The following is a 17,021-nucleotide window of genomic DNA, read 5'->3' on the forward strand; positions in this document are numbered from 1 at the left end:
GTTCTTTTCCGTGTCAGATACTTTTACATCTTTATCCACTCAGTATTAAATACTCTGCTCACAGACTGTGCTGCCTGCTTGTGATGAACAGTCATCATTATGGGTACGATTCCTGAAGGCAGAGACAGCCAGTTCATCTGAAACCCCAAAGGTTTGGGGCTGCTCAGGCAATAGTTTCTTTTCTCTTTCCCTTTTAATTAATTGGCCATCTGTGTATCAATAAACTTGAAATTTCACACTGCAACTATGTCCTACTCAAATACGCTTGAAGTACAAGTCAAGGAAAAAAAACGCTTCTCCTGCAGATGAAGTAAAAATGGTTAAAAACAGACATAACATGCTAAATTGACATCTACCTCAGATAAAATGCCTATGACCTGTTCATGCTGACTAGGTTAGATCTTTATCAAACACTATCCTCACTGTAGATCTCAAGACACTCCCTAATCTAATATTTTATTAAGAAATGTTTAAAGTCTGCATTTTTTCCATGATTAAAGAATTTTGATGTATCCAAAAGAGCCATTTAGAACAGCAAGGAATCATTGGAGTTCAAATGGAAACAGCAGTGAAGGTTTCATTCGTACCAAAGGCAGTGATTCAGTGGGAATTCTTAACAGTTGAGACCAATTTCCCAAAATGAAATTCCATTCTTTGATTAATTAATAAGTAGATGGGATTCCCTTTATTGAAATGCAAAGCTTTTGTATTTAAAGATAGCCATCTTAAGAAAAATAATCTCACAGAGCAATAGAAAAATTATCTCTAATCATGAATAAAACAAAGGTTTATTTACATGCACGGTACAACAATAATTTGACTCAACAAATTACCATTATCTATTTAAATCTTTAAAAAATGCATTCAGAGATTTCTTCAGGAAAATATATCTTTTTTTTCCTCCTGTATGCTTTCTCTCTCAGTGGGACTGAAAATAAAATGTTATGACTTAAATCACAAGAGGCTAACATCATTTTTAGCAACAAGGGCTGCATAATTTCAAGACTATGAGTGAGTGGCTGACTTTAACTAAAATGTTTCAGTTCTGTGCGTATATAGGTACATAAATAATTCAGAATTAATCCCTGCAGAGGGGACAATGGGAATCGTAAATTATCCATGTGCCGTCCTCAACATTAGAGGCAATGAACCTATAGTAACAAACTATGAGTGTTACTCATTACATACATTTCACAGACACCTTAACCTTTTGAATATTAATTTCCCTCTGCAGCTTGTAGCTAGGCGGCATAATTTTTTTCCTTTCCTGCTTCATTCTGTGCCTTCATTCTTTCTCCCTCTCTCTCTTTTTAACCTTTCCTGAACAACATGTCAGTTAAGCTATTGAGTGGGTTGTGAATACTGAAGGAATATTGATTCTTTTTCTAACTAAATAGTTACCAGAAAGCATTTTTTTAAAAAGCTAGATTGTTGTTTCAGTAATATTACATGGAGCACTTTATGTACTCAGAGATTAGATATGTGTATACTGGCTTGGCTATTTGATGTGGTCTAATGCATGTAAATCCAACGTTCATCACTACCTCTAAACACCAGGAATGCTTTGGGATCCTCATCATTTTGATGCCAATAAATGTCAATCCTTTTATGATATCTAAGCTTCCCTAGTTTCAATTAGAGAGGTAGAAAGTGTATTTCATCAGAATGCAATAGAGATTGCAGTAATATAATTTTTACTTAAGATTTTTGTCTTATGAGTAAGTGATAGGAAATTTTGGTTATGTTTTGTTTGGTGGTTTTATTTATAGATCTAGATATGGTATGTAAGAATAATTTTTTATCTAAAAACTGTATTCAAAGAGAGACCGTAAGTAACTCATCACAAAATATTGCACTTCTGCCAGAGACATGAGAATATAAGAAACATATTTTCTTTGGAAGCATTTTTCCAGAGAAGAGGATTTCAGGAGCAACACTGGAAACCATACTTAAAAGCTTTAATACTAAATCCATACTTAGAGGCTTTGAAAAACACAAGAGGAGTCAATGGGAGGTTATGTGCAGTATGCAGCAATTATGAAACAAATTATACACACACTTACACATTTCAGGTTTAGCTGAAATTATACCCTGACTGTTCTGTAAACCCTTACTTCTCTTAGGAGACTCTACTGGGGCTTTTCATGAGAGGGTTTAGAGGATCAATATCCATTTGGAAAGCTCATGATGCTATTTCTGTTAAAAAGTGGAACAGAACAGTACTGTCAGGACACTAATCCCCTGATTTCAAGGGGACTTTATTCACATGAATAAGGGTTGCAAGTTCAGGCTAAGGTCTGTTAGATGATTACTATGCATTCTTCTGCTTTCTGTGTATGTTCATACATTTTTCTGTAAGCATTTGCTGCTGCTTTGACAGAAACAGGGATGCAGGGCTATGTAGATGTTTGGTCAGACCCAGTAAAAGGTAATCATACCAAGTTTTTGCCAGCTGCATCCAGAGAACTGATCTGCTCAGAGTTAAAATTATCTCAAGGATATAATGGTATGAAGAAAGCAGAGGTTCTAATGCCTTGTTCCATGCTATTTTTGAAATTACTGGTTTTTTTACGCAGGCCCCTTTCTCCTGTCTTTGCTTATCCAGATCTCTCTGACATAGTGGAACGTGCGTGTGGAAGGCATAATAATAACTTTCCCTAACACTATATGCAAAGGAATTGGGGTGTGCTTCTCATCAGGTCTACCTGCCTCCGATTTGTCCATCTTTGGGCTTAAGAAATCTCTTTATAGAAAGCTTGACTGGGGATATCCAGTGTTTTCATGTGTGTCTGGAAAACAGCTTGGCTTCATGGCCCTGGTTTCACAGCAGGATATCCTCAGAATTTAAGAGGTACACCTATACCGGTCATTACTTGATTTAATAATCCTATGCTTAAAACCATCCTATGTAATCATCAACATTTCTCCTACAAGATTTTATAATTCCTATTTTGTTTTCTTGATTTTGTGTCTTTCATAGAATCACCACCACAGACTCATGGAATCACTGGGTTGGAAAAGACCCACCGGATCATCGAGTCCAACCCTCACTCTTGTTTAGGTGGCAGAGCTGTAGGGTCATATTCCCTCAAATTTATAGGACTACTCACTTTGAAGTATGGAAGAATCTACCTTTTTCTGGGGCAAACCTTTCTCTGATCCTACAAGCTAGACATGAAGCACATTCTTCCTCCTCTTGTTTTTATTAACTTAATAGAGTATTAAAATGCATGTACCATAACATCATACACACATTAGAAAATGCCAGCCCACAAGAGTACTTTTTTGCCTAGCAAGGAAGATATATGTAAACTGATTTAGCTTTTTAAATTATTTGAGCATAAACAATTCAGATGCAAAGATTCTCTGTGATGGCAAAATATGAAATAAATTGGTGTCTTGTCACCATGTGAAATTCCACTGAAATACCCCAATTTATGCCATTTATTGGAAGACAAGCACTTATTTCTTTCACTATATTCAGGAAATATATATCATAGAATATTCTGAGTTAGAAATCAGGATAACCACAATATTAAGCATGTTTCCAGGCAGAAAATATGGATATAATGTGTTCATGAAAACACAGTTGTATGGTTATGCTAAGAAGAAATGAAGAAAAAGCCCCACAAAATAAATATTCAAATGTAGAATTTATGTTAAATGAACTTGTGATAATTGTGTGCTAAAAAAATAAATCATGTTAACCCACTTGACTGAGACTTACATGGTTTCTCTTCTCAGAGAAAGAACCCTCATAAACCACAGCCCAATTATTCAATTTCCCTTACTAATTATGGAAACTACTCATTTCTTGGCCTCAAGCACTAGATGATGTATCTCTGAAGGGCAACACAAGATTTATCATAATCTGTGGCTCTCTTTATTTAATGAGAATAAAAATAAATACTTCAGAAATTCCAGTGTTACAGGTAACTTTAGATTCTAGGTTGAATTTGATTGATGAGTCCTCTTATACTGAACATTACAACTCAAAGCATTTTCTGCTCTAAGATAGTTGCAGACATTGGACTGTTCACTAAATGCAACAAAGCCCAAGTACAGACAAAGAACAAATTTGTCACTAACTCTATGAAGACTACTGACCATCCCCTGTAGTCCACCATGACCCACTTTGATTTTCACAACATGAGGATGTTACCTGTCCTGATCCATACAGGAAAGAAAGCACCACAGATCAGCATGTAAATACATCTAATCTGTTTTCACGTGTATTCCAGAGCTGTCCTGAACTAGTGGGTAAGAAATTGCTTACCGAAGATGGACATCACCATAATATCTAAAGATCTGACCTGACATACATAAGATATATTGGATTCTGCCGTGGGCTTCAGGAGCTTATGTTTCTTTCTGAAGGTAAGAAGAGTCAGATACAAAGTCTCCTCTCTGAAATTGGAATAAGCAGCTCTTGGAAGCGGTTTTTCTGTGACCACCTCTTGCTTTGAACTAGGCATGATCTGTGGGATACAGACTGCCAGTCAGTCTCTACATTCATTGGACAAAATTATTTGTGTGGCACAGCAGACTTAATACCAAATTTAAAATGCACTGGCTGAATTACCTCATAAAAGTAGCTGTTCACTACATTTCTCTCCACTGCTGTTAAAGGAATTTGGACACAGCTGCCTGCCACTGTACATACTTCAAGTTAGGCCAGACAAATCCTACACAAGCCATCCCAATCTAGCCCAAAAAATTTACCTGTAGCAAAAAGTATGATTTCAATTCAGCATTCAATATGGAACAGGCAAAACTACAGGAAATGGCTTAGTATACAATGGACAAAAATCTCATGTTCTTTATGTAAAACTGGTGACCAAGTACAAAGTAATGCTGTGCTAACGGCCGGTAAATCTTTTGCATATTTTTTATCAGACATTTTGCAAGCTCTTTTTAATGACACTTACCTGAGGTTGTTTTTCTACAGTGTTTGCTGCTCTTGTTATTTTAATCAACTGCTCGTTCTTCTCTCATAAATTTCTTTCCAAGATTTTATCCTGCTGCTTAAGAAATTGAGAGGATTGTCTGCAGCTTATGTTCCACCCTTGGATACATTGATTACAACAGGGCAATCAGCAAGTGTCTGGGCACTTAAACACTGTTATCATAAACAGAGCCCCCTTATTTCTGAAGTGCTTAATTCTCTCCTGAAATATAAACATGTTTTTACTCATATCTGCTTAAGGGTATGAAGACTTTGCAGAGGGATCTGGACAGGGTGGATTGATGGGCCGAGGTCAATTGTATGAGGCCTAATGAGGCCAGGTGCTGGGTCCTGTACTTGGGATGCAAACATGCCATGCAACACTACAGGCTTGGGGAAGAGCAGCTGGCAGAAAAGGACCTGGGAGCGCTGGTACACAGTGGCTGAACGTGAGCCAGCAGTGGCCCATGTGGCCAAGAAGGTCAACTTCGTTCTGGCTTGGATCAGCAATGGTGTGATCGGAAGGAGAAGGGAAGGGATCATCCCACTCTACTCGGTGCTGATGAGGTGGCACTTAAAATCCTGGGTTCAGTTCTGGGCCAGTCACTACAAGAAGGATATTGAGGTGCTAGAACACATCCAGAGAAGGGCAATGGAGCTGGGTAAGGGTTATGAGGCATGGCTGAGGGCCCTGGGGCTGTTTAGTCTGCAGAAAAGGAGGCTGAGGGGAGTCTGCATCACTTTCTGCAGCTCCCTGAAGGGAGGTTGTGGTGAGGTGGGTGCTGGTCTTTTCTCTCAATCAACAGGTGGTAGGATGGGAGGAAATGATCTCAACTTGCACTAAGGGAAGTTTATGTTGGATATTAGGAAAGAGTTCTTTACTGAAAGAGTGGTGAAGCACTGGAAAAGGCTGCAGAGGGCAGTGGTGGAGTCACCATCCCTTGAGGTTTTCAAAAACATATAAATGTGTCATTTCAGGACACGGTTGAGTAGGTACAGTGGTGTTACACTGAGGGCTGGACATGCTGATCTTAGAGATTTTTCCAGTTATAATGATTCTGTGATTTTATGTTTCTATTCTATGATTCTATTAATTTTAATTTTAGGTAGTCCTGCAAAGAAGCAGGGTGTTGGACTTAATCATCCTTACGAGTCCCTTCCAACTACAGATGTACTATGATTATATGATTCTATGCCTGAAGCTGACTTATTTGAAAATAAACAGAATTGTGCCTATATTCCAGCATCAACATGCCCTTTCCAATGAATATTCTTCTAAATATTGTTACACGTTCTTATCTATAGCTTTTCTGTGAAGAAGCTATTGACCGTGTTCTGGCATACTTCTGGAGCAAGTCTGATCTGATCATTTACTTTATAGAAGCTATTTTCTGGTAAGAGCTGGAAAAATCTGCCAGGCAGTAAATTAGATGAATGATATTACCATTGCCAAGTGAAATGGTTTAGGAGTTGATACCCCATTTATGGGCATCTCAGTATGAGAGTATTATCCAAGCAAAATACTTGTGGAAAAGTTGTAAAAAGTTAATCTTGGAACTCCTGAGCCCAGACATATTGAAATAAATGAACAAAATCTGTAAAGAGCAAACAGTAGGTAAAAAAGGTCATAAAAGGCCTGTTGAAATGAAATGAAAGAATAGCCAGAAATATCCAGGGCTGAACCATGTGAGGGATGATATAAGGAAAGCAAGCATATTGATATAAAAACTAAAAACTGCAAGAACTTACAGCAGAAATAATGGTTACATATAGAGGCTATCATGATCAAGATCTAGTGGACTTAATAAATCAGAGAATCAAATATAATATGATGGAACATAATTACATGACTCCTCTGCTTCTTTTCTGAGCTTGCTTGAGTATAATCAATTTCCTTTATGAAACAAAACAAGAATAAGGAGAAACAACCTACTAGTTCCTTATTAAAACAAAACCAAATTCAAACACAAACAAAAAAGTTTGACAAAGTAAGATAATATCAAGCATCTGACACTGTCAATATCGAATGGTAACTGGATGTCTCTGCTACAGTCCATATGTGGTGATAAGTGAATGTCTGTACTAGAACCAGCAGCATCTCCTGTGGGAACATAGGAAAAGAGAGGGGAGGGGAGGGGAGGGGAGGGGAGGGGAGGGGAGGGGAGGGGAGGGGAGGGGAGGGGAGGGGAGGGGAGGGGAGGGGAGGGGAGGGGAGGGGAGGGGAGGGGAGGGGAGGGGAGGGGAGGGGAGGGGAGGGGAGGGGAGGGGAGGGGAGGGGAGGGGAGGGGAGGGGAGGGGAGGGGAGGGGAGGGGAGGGGAGGGGAGGGGAGGGGAGGGGAGGGGAGGGGAGGAGAGGAGAGGAGAGGAGAGGAGAGGAGAGGAGAGGAGAGGAGAGGAGAGGAGAGGAGAGGAGAGGAGAGGAGAGGAGAGGAGAGGAGAGGAGAGGAGAGGAGAGGAGAGGAGAGGAGAGGAGAGGAGAGGAGAGGAGAGGAGAGGAGAGGAGAGGAGAGGAGAGGAGAGGAGAGGAGAGGAGAGGAGAGGAGAGGAGAGGAGAGGAGAGGAGAGGAGAGGAGAGGAGAGGAGAGGAGAGGAGAGGAGAGGAGAGGAGAGGAGAGGAGAGGAGAGGAGAGGAGAGGAGAGGAGAGGAGAGGAGAGGAGAGGAGAGGAGAGGAGAGGAGAGGAGAGGAGAGGAGAGGAGAGGAGAGGAGAGGAGAGGAGAGGAGAGGAGAGGAGAGGAGAGGAGAGGAGAGGAGAGGAGAGGAGAGGAGAGGAGAGGAGAGGAGAGGAGAGGAGAGGAGAGGAGAGGAGAGGAGAGGAGAGGAGAGGAGAGGAGAGGGGAATTAAACTAAATGAGGAATTAAAACTTAATGTCTCTTTATGGTGAACTATTTATGGGGTTTTCTCTGGCAATGAAAACTGATCAACCCATAGAAATGTGCTGTTCAGGTATGTTTGGAAAAGTGTAGATAATTACTTGTAGTAAGCTGATTTATATATACTTTTTTCTTTTGAGAGAAAGTTTAGGGTGACATTGGCCATGTTTGTTGGTGACATATCTATTTAGATTGTCTACTTGTCGCAATATGGTGCTGTTGTAATACTGTACCTTTGCCTTGTCTTATCTAACTCTGCATAAGCATAACCTTATCTCAACCTGTCCACATTAAAGAACACTGGAGAATACAGTTTTAACTGCTGTTTCACAGGCACTATCGGCACTTGCCAAGTCGGGGTTTGTCACTGTTGATTTTGTAAGAGCTTGAACTTTGCAGAGGTGCCTTCTCAAGAAAGAAGGTATAGGAAGTGCTAAGCATTCATAGTGATCATCTTTAGTTGCGTTTAGAGCATAATGCTGTGACACAACATTGCTTATAAGCACATATCCTGGATTTTAAATCTGACAGTTTAGTATTCTTTTTTCATTGCTTATTTAAGACCCAATGAACATTATAAAAAAGCATTTTCGTAGCACTTTTCAGACAGTAATTAAGCAAATTTCTGAACAGAAAAATCATGTCCCATGATAGCAAAACATATATGCATATTTTTAATCTTTGCTAATAGGAATCAGACCCACAGCCATACACATAGTATTGTTATTGACATAGTGAATGCACACTACCTCAACCATAAGTTCTTCACAACATATCCCCACATGCTAAAAAAAAAGCCCAAATCCCCTCTACAATACTGCTGGAAGAGAGAAAGCCAAGGAATTTTGGAAAAAATAAATTAAAATTCAGCCTTGACAACAGTGTGTCTCAGATTAAGATGAAACATTCATTCTTTACTGGATATACATGAAGTTAACATAAAAAAAAATCATGCAGCTAGTCCCAAAACCAAACCAACCCGCTCAGCCTTCTGAACCTTTCAGACTTCTTCTGAAGTAACAACTGGCCCATAGCCACAGGGGACAGACACTGAATCTGCAGGTGTAAGAGACTGAGTCTGAGTAATGAAAATCTTCCTAGAAATATACAAACACTCCAAAAAGGCAATTTAATATTCCTAGAAATTGAAAATAAAACCTGTAACACCGAGGAAATCTATACCTTGTTATTTCTCAGCAGCAAAAAGGTAACAGCAATGCAATGCCAGAAAAGTAAAGAAATATTTAGGACCTGGGAGCAAAAGTTTAATTTTGTCAGTTTGTTGGATTTTCATCGACTGAAAAGAGAAGTAGGTTGACATCTGGTTTCATAAACTAAAAGAACAAAGGCAAACTCAGGACTCAACGTTATCTTCCCACTAGCCCCCTCCCCCAAAGAAAAGTGTATATTCTAGAGGATATCAAATCTATAACAGGTAATGTGTGATGTTTTTTATGCACAGAGCTAATTAACAAACAAACAGAAAGTAGCAATTTACACACATTTCCCCAGTCAAACACTGCAGAGGAAGCACAGATGGGGCACCATCAAGTGGCATGAATGCTCAGTACTCATTTATAAAATCTGCATAATTCTTCTGAACATCTGAAGGCCTGCAAAAAACCCCACGTTTAAAAATAATTATGAGAATACCGCCACATATAAAAAATTGCAAAATTATACATGTCTGTGTACATATAGATGAAGATAAGGTGTGGAGTGGTATTTAGGTCATAATTACTTCACAATTTATGAAGTTTAGGGGAAAAAAAGCAAACATGGCACAGAGGCAAAAGGATATCCTGTGGACAAACTAAATATTATGTCCTTCTAGCCTCAGCTGAACGCAGTTGACTACAAACTACTTTGTCAAGTAGTCTGTCACACTTTCAAAGTTTTGGTCAATTGGCACTTATAGATTTGTTTAAGCTATCCAACTTATTTTGGTTTTTTTTAGACTCCCCTATGATATTTTAACTTCATTTCCATGGAAAGCCATCCCTGGATCATATTTAGTTTTGGGTTTGTGCCAAGAAAAACTTTGTCTCATTTATGATGACAGTTCACCATGTCACCACAGCTTTTGAAAAAGAGTTTTAGATGGTGACGTGTAATATCCTTTTAATTTAATTTCTCCACTTAAGAGTAGCTATTAGAATGTCTTCATCATTTAAACAGAAGAAAATTACATCCCAGAGTGTGCTATAGCACCAAATATCTGGATCAAATGTTGTACTGTTCTCAAATTTCTTTTTGTCTATTCTTTTCCTCAACAATCAGAAGCAAAAGCAAACGGACGCAAAAAGCTGAACAAACCCTGATTTAAAGCAAAATGCCCAGAGCCTCCCTTTTCATCATTTTAATAATAATCTTTCTATTTCTGGAACATATTTCTGAGCCCTCCAGATTGGCAAAAATCATTGACACAGAACTGTGAAATGAGCCAACTGTATTTTCTATTTTATTAGAAAACATATTAGTAAAATAGCTTGCTTTCCCCTTTGTGAGAGAAGTAAAATCTTTCTCTTAAGAGGCTTTTTGTTGGTTTGTTTGCTGCTGTTGAATGATCCTTGGTTGTACAGTGGAAAGGGCATTCCTTTAGGACTTTAAAGGCAAAGTGGAAAAAATGACATAAAAGCCTTGCTTGGATTTGATTGATGCACTCTCATATTTGAAGTTCACTCACAGCTTTGTGCTAGACGACCAGGGTCACTCCATCCAGTCCTCTAATGAGACTGTGCATGAACACTTGCAGCTTTGTAGGCCTTGTTTTAATCAGAGATTGAGAAACGCTCCTGACTGATAGTCTTTGGGATCAGATCTAAACAGAAAATAACATGCTCAATTTGGCCTCTGAAGGTGGGTTGAGCAAATCTTTGTGATGTATTGGAGCATTTGCTGAGTGCAAGCACACGTGGTATGGTTCCTATTTCTGTCGGCAAATACAAATTTTTCACTCAGCAGGCATAATCAGAGCTAACTCGAGAGGAGAAATAACAAAAACTCAACAGCCCTTAGCAACTCAGCATGGCATAGAGGGATTTAAGACTTTAGCATTTTATCTCTATCAGTATGAAAATGTATGAGGAAGTCTGAACTTTGGAAGTGCAAATAAACACATTTAACACATTATAAACCACCTATTCTACCAATGACTCTTGGGTCTTATCTTTTTCTGTTTCTCCTTTGCCAGCCTCTCTCTCCTGAAATAATAAAGCTGGTTCATTAATTTGGGTTTAAGCTAAAACCAATTTGTTTTGACAGACTTACTTTAGAGGTGAGGGAAGAAGTGTGCACAATCTATTCTTAGCATCTCTAAACTGAGAACGGAGACAAAATCATGTTTTGCATTTCATAATGTTTTGTTTCTCTGCAGCTCCTGTTTACTTCCCTTCTCTTGGCTGAGATACGAATGCTTGAGGCTGCTGAGGACATGGTGGCAATAAAAGTATTAGGTAATGTACCTAAATCTAATATAGGTAATTGCATTCTGCAAAAGTAAAATTCACTCTGTGGTTTTAACTAAAAACATTTGCTTTACCTCCTAGGAACCACTGTGTCAATGGAAGTGGTTTACAATCATTAAATTTTCATTCTGCGTGAATGTCTGTATATAAGTAGGGACTTTGGAAAGGAAAAGAAGGAATTTTTACATGGGATTGTAAACCACTAAGGAAATGGAAGAAAAATAAATTCACAAGCTTATATTAACACTGAAAAGCATTTGAAAGACTGAAGATTTAATGCAGTAGTTCTTTTTCTCAGCTTGTTTCCCTCTCATTCCTGAATGACTATACTTGTTTTCTGTATCTTCTTCTTTATTATTTAATCTGCATCAGTTGCATCTCCTCCATGTGCTATCTTCCACACTGTGTTAGCCTGTGTCCTTATAGCAAACAGAGCTGTACTCCTGCCTCCTCTGAACTGCATTGTAGGACTGGACATTCCAAACTGCTGCACTTGCATTTCATCACTGGGGGGCCTTTAACGTATTCACCTCCCACAAAAATGTACTAAAAACACTTCTTCACGAAAACAACAGAATGGGGGTGGATTTTGTAGCCAAGCAACTAAATAACAAGAAAAAAAATAAAAAGAAAGTGTTTAAGTTGCCCTAAATTTAGAATGACTTCCCTGGTTTTACTCCATATTTCCCCTTAAAACCCAATTTTTGATAAAGATGTACCATGTAAGCTTTGAAGAGATTGCGTCTCCATGGGGCAATATAGAATTAGGAATCAGGCTTGTAATGGGAAACATACTTAACTGTAAAATGACTGAAAAGCCTGAAATAAACTAGTGAATGTCTTCGAACTGGCAGATTTACAAGTGCAAAACAGTGGATTTCCACTTCTCTACTAGAATTTGCATAGGCTGTACCTGTTACTGCTGATTTTGATTGCAAATTCTAGGCTGTTAGGATCACTGTTTGTTTTCACTCCAAGTGAGTTTTTTTCTGTTATTTTTAGCATACCATGACCAGAAACTTTTAGTAAGTAGATCTAACTGCTAATCACCTACTCAGAGCTGAGAGCAGCAACCCGTTATGAATCATTCTGTGGGTATTAATAGACAATGAGTTCTTTCACATATTCAGGTTTAATGCTTTCTCTCTAGATAATATCCCTTATTTCAATTACAGTGTTTATCTTTTGAAGACAACTAACCCTCCCTCTAATTGCATTATTCCTGGAAACACCTTGCTGTATTTTTTCCTTTGTACTTTACAGCTCAACGTGAAAAGTAGCATCCTTAAATTTTTGCTGTCTCATGGGCCACAAGAATCTAGAAGGAAAATGTTGCTGCCCAGACCATAATTTAGTGTCCACATCAACCTGACCTAAGACAGATATGACAGACTTAACGCCTTTCAGAGTGTTCAAGCTGCTGTATTACATTTCCTAGGGGCAGAGGCTGGATTTGAGCAGTGCAGCAGCAAACTCTTGCTGAAGCGCAGAAATTCCCTAAAATGAAGCAGTCCAACCATCCAATCACAGCGTAGGTGAGTCTCTAGCTAAAGTCATATCTACGAACTCACCCTAGAGACAGGAGAAGTTCAAGCTGGAGGATGAGATCCAAACCAGAGGTATCATGAGGACAGACCTGCTTTCAGCCACTGAATCTGCAAACACTGTGAATGGGGTGTGCTTCCCTCTGTGATGTCCATATAGTACTTCTGAGAATAAAGATTTCTTTTTTCCTCTTTTCTTTTTATATGTGCCAAATGCTGGAATCATCCCATTTACATTAGTTCCTTCTTATAGAGAAGTTCTCCTTCGCTACTCATGTCCTTATGTAAAGCAACATACTGCCTTTTTCCTAGAGAAACACCAGCTGCATTGAGGCTTCCCTTGGACTTCTCATGTCAATGAGCAGTGCAAAAACATAGCTTTGCCCTAGGGAAAGTTTTCCTAAGGAGATTTAGGGGAAAGGAGTGGTTACCTCTGCTCACTAGCAACATAAAGCTATCCTTCAGCTTATTTGCCTGAGAAATCAAAGCTTTTCAAAAAATATCAGATTGTACATCAGTTATTCAGCATTATACTAAACAAGAAAAAAGAATTATGATATTGCTTTTGTTTAGATAGCTGCTACTTGTTCAATGTTTTCTTTTACTTTGGAAACAATCATCTCCCTAAAATACCTTAGGACTTGCCTGATTTCTTTGGTGAATTTCCAGTTTTTATTGCTTCAATAGCCACAGCTTATCCAAAATTTGCTCTTGCTAGAGCCTGAGTTCACTCAAATTTGCCATGAAGGTAAATATAATTTTACAAAATCTTGTGCCTTTATAAGGTGTTCGTTATCTGATATACTGATTTATCTTCCTTCGTGTAATTTTTCTAACACCAATTGCACTTACTGTACATTATCTGCTTAAACATTGCACTTATGTTCCATTTAAAAGAAGAACCATATGACAAAGGTTATTAGCAAAAACAACTGGTTGGGTGGAATTTAGTCTGGCCCTGCACCTTTGAAAAGACTGTAGCTGGTTACTTGAACTACGTAAAGTGAAAATAAGAGATCAGAGAGAAGAAAAGGTGAAATCTGGTGATGCATGGATGGATATTGATTTTAAAAGAGTTCTTATTCCACAGTTACTAACCTCTTATTTGTTTTGTCCTTCTTCTTGAAGTGTATTTACCGCTATACATAGACTTTCCTCAAGTGTCACAGGGAAGCAATGTATGTCTGGCTGAGATAATAAAGGATATGAGAGTAAGAAAAAGGTCTTGTCTAAAGAGAAATTAGTGTACTTGAAAATACAGGGTCAAATTCCCCTATTAATTTCAGCAGTCAAGCTTTATTGAAAATCAGTGGGGATACAGTAACAAAACAGAAGAAAGTGTGCCTTTAAAAGCTGGTTTGGGTTAATGAGGAGTGTAGTCAGTGGACTTGCTTTTCTTTTGAATCCAACCACTTACTGTTTTCTAAAATGAAGCAAATTATTGATACTCATAGTGCTATTGTAGTAATGCCTGCTTGTATTACTAAAAGACATAATATATTAGTACCCCTGAATCTTTTTTTCTGCTTTATCAAAGCACATATGTAAATCAAAGTGAGACACTTAACTTAGAAACAACAGTACAATCAGATCAAATGAAATCAGTGACATTTTTTCTCTCTGAGTGCAGGAACATCCTGTTCAGAAAAGTCTCATGAAAGTTCAAGACAGAAAATTTTAGAACAATGTGTTATTGAACTACTGACTTTCTAAACTCATGAGTTCATTGTTTGCATTTGCAGTAAAAAGTGATGTTTCAGACCTTTCACATTATTACTATGTACTATAATGTTTTTTAATATAACAAAATAATAGACAATAATACCAATATATATAAATTAAAGTGATGGCTACAAATTTTCATAATGTATCGAAAGATTTGTATGGCACATGATCTAATAAGTACTCATAAATAAATTCATATATAATTAAAATGCATTTATTTAAATATAGCAGCATGATAATATTTCCTATATACCTGCAGTCCAAGAGAGTGGTGAGTTGAGTCACCATGCAAAAAAGTCTTCAGAGGGAAAATCCTAAAATAATAAAAGTATTTTCCCCTGGTGCAGAGTAAACAAGAAGAGGGGAAATATAGTTGCACTGGTTCCTGAAAAATATTGTCACTTGCATTAGGTAAAGAGATTCAAATGTATACGTACCCAATTTCTGTTTATATGGTACCTTGCAGCTATAGCAGGAGCATTACTTTCTTCAGTAAGTGAAGCTAAAATTAGCATCCCGCTCATGGTAATGAACAACCTGGAAAAGAATCAAGATATGATTTATCATTATGTTTTGTTTTACTTAATATTTTGGCTCCACTTTTGTAGCTTGAACACATCCTGTCAGGGCAAGAGCTAGTTCCACTGACCCAGGGACAGTGCCAGACGCAGTGACTTGGCCAAACTGGCTCAGGTTATGGACAAGGCATCCCCTGGCCAAGCAGCTGCTACTCTCAAATCTACCTTTCATCACCACCTTGGGGACAGGCAGAGACATTATTCTCTTTAAAAAAAGTACTTTCCTGTAGTGGATGTACAGCTCCACATCCTGATAACAGCATTTCAGGGACTTTCCTGAATATTTTGCACTCAGAAAATTCCTGTGTGTGTCTGTGCTGTTTTGCAGCTACTCGGTGGTATGTGGATTTAAAAAAAAAAAAAAAAAAGGAAAAAGAAAAGCTAAACTCACCTGGCTGGTTTTATAAGCTGCTTTATAATGAACAATTTCTACATAGCCCAAATTAGAAGTGGGCACTAAAATACAAGTGAGTTTGTATAAGCAAAAAATAGACAGTTTGGACTTGTTACTTCCTCTAGAAAAAGAGATTTAATATAAATAGAAAAAGAATTACTGAAATGTTTTCATTTCAACAAATAGAAATAAAAGCCTAAAACCTTTTAAAATGAAAAGCATTCTTTGTAATGCAATTGTACCAAAGTCTGTAAAAATATACTGTAAGTTCATATTTCATTATTGCAGTAAAAGATGAACAGACATCTAATAAGAGCCAACAAGATTCAAAAATAAGGGTATATGAAAGTACAATACATAAAACAGGCAACAAGTCATTAAAACATAGGAAGCAGAGGATGAAAAGGAGAATACCTTCCATTCTTAGACAAGCATCAGTTATAAATAACTGCTCTCCAAACATGTTTCTGAACCAAAGAAAGAGTCAAAAAAAAAAAAGAAAAAGAAAAAAGAAAATAAAAGGTCTAACTGCCATGTAAACTCATTTTAAATGTCATGTCTTATTAGAACCCAATAAGTGGAATGTCTGTTTTCCCCCTTTGGTTGAGCCATCAAATTTGTCAAAATTTTATGATAATTCATTCCATCATTCCTCAGACATTTAAATGACAGCCAGTCCTTGGGGAAAAAAAAAACAAACAAAAAAACATAAAACCTCTGTAATCCTACCCTTCATGTTAAACTGCCTCTGGAGAGGTTTTTAAAATATACCACATCATGGTAGGAGCAGAGCCCTAAACTTCTCAATTCCACTTATGATTTGCTGCCTTTTTCGAAAATGACAATAAATTGGCTCTCTACTATTCTTGACCTCTTGACTTCTGAACCATGGCTGTCCATGCCTTAACTTTGCTTGTTTAAGTCAGCAGCTATCGTATCACTCTGATCCTCTCCCAGAGGGTCTGGAGATTTAAGTCTCCTGAACGGTTAAGCTCCCCCTCTAGTGTTCACTGCTCATCACATTATTCCTCCAAGAAGAAGGGAAGAGACATGTCACTTTATAACTTCTCACAGAGGCGGTTTCTACTCATTTATAGCTTAAGAGTATAATGACAGTGGCAAGAAGATTAAAAGGTAAATAGATCCTTTTAAATGTGTTTTTATTTTGCATTCTTCGAGCTAACTTTGTAAGAACAATAAGAAAATAACAATGAAGATTCTAATATGAAATTAGTGTAGAACAATGCCTGATCTTTCAAAAAACATCCAGTGTCATGCAGGGTATCTGAAGCAGTAAGCATTTAGAAGGCAAATGACAGTATAGTATTATCCCTGGGAAAGGATCAATTTGCACATAGGTGAGTAAGTTAATAACTGAAACCAAGGCGTGAGAATTCTTCATTTAAGTGCTGATTACTAATCAGATTGGGGTAGGAGTTTCTCACATATCTCTCTCCTTACTAAGTCTTGCTAGTGACCTGCAAAATACATCCTT

This window comes from Phaenicophaeus curvirostris, chromosome Z (genome assembly GCF_032191515.1).
Source record: "Phaenicophaeus curvirostris isolate KB17595 chromosome Z, BPBGC_Pcur_1.0, whole genome shotgun sequence".
Classification (NCBI taxonomy): domain Eukaryota; kingdom Metazoa; phylum Chordata; class Aves; order Cuculiformes; family Cuculidae; genus Phaenicophaeus; species Phaenicophaeus curvirostris.